Source organism: Triticum aestivum, chromosome 4B, assembly GCF_018294505.1.
Source record: "Triticum aestivum cultivar Chinese Spring chromosome 4B, IWGSC CS RefSeq v2.1, whole genome shotgun sequence".
Lineage (NCBI taxonomy): Eukaryota > Viridiplantae > Streptophyta > Magnoliopsida > Poales > Poaceae > Triticum > Triticum aestivum.
In genome coordinates this window covers 595,654,401-595,661,409 of record NC_057804.1, presented here as the reverse complement: position 1 = coordinate 595,661,409, position 7,009 = coordinate 595,654,401, and the positions used below count along the sequence as shown (strand labels likewise).

The window sequence follows — 7,009 nt, the reverse complement described above, 5'->3', positions numbered from 1 at the left end:
GCTGGATCGAGAAGGTGAGGACGTCATCAAGCTGAACGTGTGCTGAACGCGGAGGTGCCGTAGTAATTGATCGGGGCGGATCGTGAAGGTGTACGACTACATCAACCGCGTTGATAAACGCTTCCGCTTAGCGATCTTCAAGGGTATGAAGATACACTCTCCTCTCTCGTTGCTTTGCATCACCATGATCTTGCGTGTGCGTAGGAATTTTTTTGAAATTACTACATTCCCCAACAGGATCATCTTATAATGTTACCGCTGTACTAAGCAAAATAAGATGCATAAAAGATAAACATCACATGCAATCAAAATATGTGACATGATATGGCCATCATAATCTTGTGCCTTTGATCTCCATCTCCAAAACACCGTCATGACCTCCATTGTCACTAGCTTGACACCTTGATCTCCATCGTAGCATCATTGTCGTCTCGCCAACTATTGCTTCTACGACTATCGCTACCGCTTAGTGATAAAGTAAAGCAATTACATGGCGATTGCATTTCATACAATAAAGCGACAACCATATGGATCCTGCCAGTTGCCGATAACTTTGTTACAAAACATGATCATCTCATACAACAATTTATATCACATCATGTTTTGACCATATCACATCACAATAAGCCCTGCAAAAACAAGTTAGACGTCCTCTACTTTGTTGTTGCAAGTTTTACGTGGCTGCTATGGGCTTCTAGCAAGAACCGTTCTTACCTACGCATCAAAACCACAGCGATTTTTCGTCAAGTGTGCTGTTTCAACCTTCAACAAGGACCGGCCATAGTCAAACTCGATTCAACTAAAGTTGGAGAAACAGACACCCGCCAGCCACCTGTGTGCAAAGCACGTCGGTAGAACCGGTCTCATGAACGTGGTCATGTAATGTTGGTCCAGACCGCTTCATCCAACAATACCGCCAAATCAAAGTAAGACGTTGGTGATAAGCAGTATGACTATTATCACCCACAACTCTTTGTGTTCTACTCATGCATATCATCTATGCATAGACCTGGTTCGGATGCCACTGTTGGGGAACGTAGCATGCAATTTCAAAAACTTTCCTACGATCACGCAAGATCTATCTAGGAGATGCATAGCAACGAGAGGGGGATAGTGCGTCCACGTACCCTCGTAGACCGAAAGCAGAAGCATTATGTTAACATGGTCGATGTAGTCGAACGTCTTCATGATCCAACTGATCTAGCACCGAACGTACGACACCTCCGAGTTCAGCACACATTCAGCTCGATGACGTCCCTCGAACTCTTGATCCAGCAGAGGGTCGAGGGAGAGTTTAATAGGCACGGCAGCGTGATGACGGTGTTGATGATGTGATCCGCGCAGGGCTTCGCCTAAGCACTACGATGATACTATCGGAGGAGTAAACGGTGGAGGGGGGCACCGCACAGGGCTAAGACAATGTTATATCTTTGGGGTGCCCCCTGGCCTCGTATATAAAGGAGGGGGAGGAGGCCGGCCACCAGGGGGGCGCGCCATGGAGGGGGGAGTCCTACTAGGACTCCACTCCTAGTAGGATTCGCCCCCCCTTACCATTTCCTTTTTTCGGAGTAGCAAAGGGGGAAAGGAGAGGGAGTAGGAGAAGGAAAGGGGGGCGCCGCCCCCACCCCTTATCCAATTTGGATTGGCAAGGGGGGGGGCGCCACCTCCTATGGCCGGCCCTCTCTCCTCCACTAAGGCCCATGTTGGCCCATTACTCTCCCGGGGGGGGAGGGGGGTCCGGTACTCCGAAACTTCCCGAAACCATTCCGGTGTCCGAATATAACCTTCCAATATATCAATATTTACCTATCGACCATTTCGAGACTCCTCATCATGTCCATGATCTCATCCGGGACTCCGAACAAACTTTGGTCACCAAAACACATAACTCATAATACAAATCGTCATCGAACGTTAAGCGTGCGGACCCTAGGGGTTCGAGAACTATGTAGACATGATCGAGACACATCTCCGATCAATAAGCAATAGCGGAACCTGGATGCTCATATTGGTTCCTACATATTCTACAAAGATCTTTATCGGTCAAACCGCATAATAACATACGTTGTTCCCTTTGTCATCGGTATGTTACTTGCCCGAGATTCGATCGCCGGTATCTTCATACCTAGTTCAATATCGTTTACCGGCAAGTTTTTTTACTCGTTTCGTAATGCATCATCCCATAACTAATTCATTGGTCACATTGCTTGCAAGGCTTATAGTGATGAGCATTACCGAGAGGGCCCAGAGATACCTCTCCGATACACGGAGTGACAAATTCTAATCTCGATTTATGCCAACTCAACAAACACCTTCGGAGACACCTGTAGAGCATCTTTATAATCACCCAGTTACATTGTGACGTTTGATAGTACACAAGGTGTTCCTCCGGTATTCGGGAGTTGCATAATCTCATAGTCAGAGGAACATGTATAAGTCATGAAGAAAGAAATAGCAATAAAACTTAACGATCATTATGCTAAGCTAACGGATGGGTCTTGTCCATCACATCATTCTCTAATGATGTGATCCCGTTCATCAAATGACAACACATGTCTATGGTCAGGAAACATAACTATCTTTGATTAACGAGCTAGTCAAGTAGAGGCATACTAGGGACACTTTGTTTTGTCTATGTATCCACATATGTACTAAGTTTCTGGTTAATACAATTCTAGCATGAATAATAAACATTTATCATGATATATGGAAATATAAATAACAACTTTATTATTGCCTCTAGGGCATATTTCCTTCACCTAGCCCATCTTAAAACTTTGAACCTAGCCCTTCTTCAAACCTAGCAGAAGACCAAAGCAACAAATTTAAAAGGAGGGACTGGTTAGTTGTATTTTTTAAACTTCGCACAGAGAACTGAATATCTTTTCATCTTTGCGGAAACAAAAACAAAAGAACATAAATGCATGATATAAAATCAAGAAGATCTGCATGTAAAACTTGTATACTGCATATTCTCTTGACATGCATAATTAGTATTTAAAAAATGACAATGTAAAGCAAAGAAAATTGGTAGTAAGAGAAAGAGCTAGCTAGCAAATAATTAGATACAGACCAGGTTATAAGTTGGACAGAGAATATAAGCATGTAATTAAATCACAGAAAATAGGACAAAGGATCATAAAGCAATCCTTCGTGGAGAGATACCCCTTATTTTTTCTTAAATTTGGAATGAATTTCTTTACACACAACAACTGAGTATATTTGCATGTAATGTTGTACCAAGGATGGACAAGCGATGAACATGAACTGAATCATAAAATCCATATAATTTGCATTGTTTGCTTTCTAGGACAAGGCAGAATCACGAGCAACTAAAATACGATCAAGTAAGTCGAAAGCACATATAAGAGGCCTGACATCGGACATATGCCATGGAAATATAGTAGTACGCCAAAATGGACTTTTTTGTTTATTCCTATATTTTAGATCCTGCAAGAAAGAGCATGGAATCTCAGTGGTGTGCGGCTAACACATAATATTTATCAGAGCATGCCACTGTCACACAATAACCAGCTGATACATGTAGGATATAAATAAATTTACCACACCTCAGCATCTACAAGCGATTCATCATCCTCAGTGTAGACCATGTTTGACACCAAAGTCTAGGAAATAAATACAAAAGGCAGATGTTAAAACTGTAAACAGGGGAAAGATTAAGCAACATTAGCTTGGATATGGAAAATCATATACTGGTATTAAGCGTGGCAAGCACTCCTGCAGTCCTTCAAGGGGCATGTTAACATCACAATACGCTGACCTGAAAAGGTTTACTTATAGTTAGTCCTATAATTCAACACAGTCAGTCAGTAATGTCATCAATGGCTCATAGTTTTTGAGATGTCAGATTCTTGACTACATTGTGTGCATTTGTTCGTATTACGTGGATGAAAAAGACATCAACCTACAATACACCTCTTCCAGATTTAATACCAACTTAATACAAGAATGAAGAGATGGTCTGAAAGAGGATGCCAATATTATGTTTGTTGAGAATGAGAATACATGCATACCATGACAGATTAACTTCCAAATGAAGCGTGTCTCTTACTTGCATATGGCAGAGCTTTTTTTATTGGATATTTCACATTAAGTGATTCTCCTGGAGATTTTGGGGCCAATACAACAAGCAAATGTGAACATCCATAGGGAACCAAGCACTGAAGAACATATAACAAGATAAGTTCATAGTACCTTACTTCAGGAATTTATGTTTGTCCTTTCTTGAGTGAGCGATGAGCACTACAACACCGTTCTTCTGATGAGACATGTCATCTTCTTGAAAAAAACGGCATTATTTTAGAACATTGACAAAAAATTGAGCTGGTGTGCCCACAAGAACTCATCATGCACCAGGAACTCATCTAACAGGACACCAAAACCATTATCGCTGCTCCTTAATGCACCGGACCTTGGTTCCAAGCAAAAGCAGTTTTAGGACAAACCCATTACGAAATTATTTCACAAGAGACTGTGACTAACAAAAAGGAAATATAACACCATCACTTCTCTTTTTTTGACGATTGACAACATCACTTCTCTATGAGCCACATACAAACTAATCACTTCATTGCAATATGAAGATCATTCCAACCACCTAATTATTCTTTAACCTCTCCTTCTTGGAACTAACAAAACAAACTGCATAAGATAGCAGAAAAAGTGCAGATGTGCTCTATTAGACATCTTACCTTTTCTTCCTGAACTTCTATTGTCGAGATAATAGCTCTCCTCTCCTTACTGTTGTCTTCCCGATACACGAGATGAACCTACATCTAAAGAAACTGAATTCAAGGTGAACACCATACACAACAACCATGAACAGGAAGGTAACAAGAAGCAACAACAATAAAAAAATCCTAATATTACCTACAACCCCAACAATTTATCCTCATTTTGGATCCAGCACAAAGAGGAAAGACGAGATGCGAGTTGTACCTGATGAGCGCAACTGACCAATGCACGCACAAACGCATCAATCACCCAAGGCTCACATGACGCATCTGCTGCTCCTGTAGCATGCGTCCTTCTCAATATTGATCTTCTTCATGGCGTCAAAGACGAGGAGGAGAGAGGCAGCCGCTTGGCAAGCGAGCTAACAGCCGCACCCTTCACCGACCCGGCTCGACCTCGTCCTCCTTCACATCCTCGTCGGCGACGCCTTCCCCTTCCCGATGCCAACACCAGCACCCCCGCCGACCCGTCTCCGTACAACAACGGTGACTCCAACGGATCCAAGAGCTCAGACACCGGCATGAGCTGCCCGTCGGCATCGGATCTCCTCCACCTGACGTCCTTGTGGCGGCTCAGGAGCAGCAGCAGGCCTCGTGCTCCTTCAGAGGAGAAGAGAGGCAGTCAAGGAGGAGGGGATGAGCAGGGATGGAGAGAAGAACGGTGACGAGAAAATAGCTGGAGAAGGAGAACTTGCCGAGGCGCCGGGCCACTCGTCGGGCAGCACGCCATCCGTTTTGGCGGCGGCGACTGAACCCTAGCCGGTCACCTCTGCCGGCGGCGGATGAAGGAGGTGGCATCGCGAGGACGGAGGGGCGGCGGCACCTTGCTCCAGCCGAGAAGGGGAGTAGGCGGCGTGCACAAGAAGAAAGGGGAGGAGGAGACGTGTCTGCGAAGGAGAAGGGGAGGACGAGGGCGTGGGGCTCGATGCATTGTTGACTGCCTATGTTTTGTCAAGCGTGAAACCTTGGGGAGGTGCTACCTGGGGTAGATCCCGCAACAGTGAAATTCGAACGTGGCATAGGCGAGCGAGCGTTTGTGTGTACCTTATTGTTTCGGATGCTAGCTGCATGATGGAAGCAGGAGCCCACGGTCACGGGAGAGAAGGGGGAAAGAGGCAGGTGAAGAGGGGTGCCGTCTGTGCGGAGCCGGAGGAGAGCGGGATATTTTCTCGTGGAATTGTTTTTAATAAAATGTAGTGTTATGTCTTATGTGACTGTGGTGTGTCTATACTCTCTTTTTTTTTGCGCGTTTGGTGTATCTGTACTCAGAGGTCAAGAAATGATAAAATAAAACGAAGACATCATGCATGATGCCGAGAAATGGACGGCGATCGAGCGAGGTGCTACGTGCTCATTGCCGCCGGCCGAAGCTGGTCCACGTAGTACGTATAGTACGTACGTCGGCGGCCGGGGGCCGGGGGCCAGGTGAGTAGTACCGCGCGCCCACGCGTGTCAGATGGATCGTGCGCATGCGAAAGTGTGGTGACATGCTCGCTGGCGCGCTACTGCGTCTAGTAATAAGCATGTAAGTACGTTGTACTCCGTATATGCTGAATTACGTCGCATGCTAGCGCATCTCTTGCATGCATGCATGCACACACGTGAGGCGAGATCATGTCAAGATGCACCGCACTATATGGCATGTCGGACGCTGGCGGCTAAGCTACCGGCCTGGGTCGGTCAGAGAGGTGCATGCATGTGTCCTCCAGCCGGCCAGGACGATGTGTGCTCGCGGCACGGTCGACATTTGGTTGCGTCGACATCGTGGGTCAAATTTTAGGTTTGACATACGTGTGTGTCATTGAACTGGATTAATGGATATAGTTGTAAGAGGTTATGTTGTAGATGCATGCTCTTGTGTTAACACCATTCATTGTTCTTGGAATTATACATATGGTTCATGTCATCCCTATTATTATTTTTTTGGAGTATGTGGCCTTCCAGCATGTACTAAAAGAAAGCTTATCCCCGAATGTCTATCTTCATAGCACATGACATAGTAGTACGTTACTTTACACTATAAAAATAGTAACTTAGACTAGTGTCATGTGCATGACACTAGTATAAGTTACTTCACACTATGACCAGCCTTATCGCTACTAGCATCCATCGCTGACGGCCGTCCTCTGGCTAAAAGCTAGCTAGCCTGCACGCACATGCACGCACCGTCTTCTAGCTAGCCTGTTTGCCCGCCGTTCCACGCCGGTCTCCCTCCGTACGTGGACATTTCAACGTCGAGCGTTGCCCCGGCCAAT

General features: G+C 45.2%; 1 long non-coding RNA gene across 8 annotated transcripts; it reads right to left on the bottom strand.

Annotated features, from left to right (window-relative positions):
* Positions 1 to 3,139: 3,139 nt before the first annotated feature.
* On the bottom strand, positions 3,140 to 5,071 carry LOC123093466 (uncharacterized). Of its 8 annotated transcripts, none has more exons than XR_006445345.1 (7): positions 4,960 to 5,071; positions 4,713 to 4,805; positions 4,216 to 4,432; positions 4,035 to 4,123; positions 3,715 to 3,781; positions 3,570 to 3,626; positions 3,140 to 3,450 (listed from the first exon to the last, which is right to left on the bottom strand). It is a non-coding gene; the product is annotated as an uncharacterized lncRNA (long non-coding RNA). The 8 variants fall into 8 exon arrangements; XR_006445346.1 differs by having other exon boundaries at positions 4,713 to 4,790; positions 4,960 to 5,066; XR_006445352.1 differs by having other exon boundaries at positions 4,216 to 4,299; positions 4,713 to 4,796; positions 4,960 to 5,065.
* Positions 5,072 to 7,009: the final 1,938 nt, after the last annotated feature.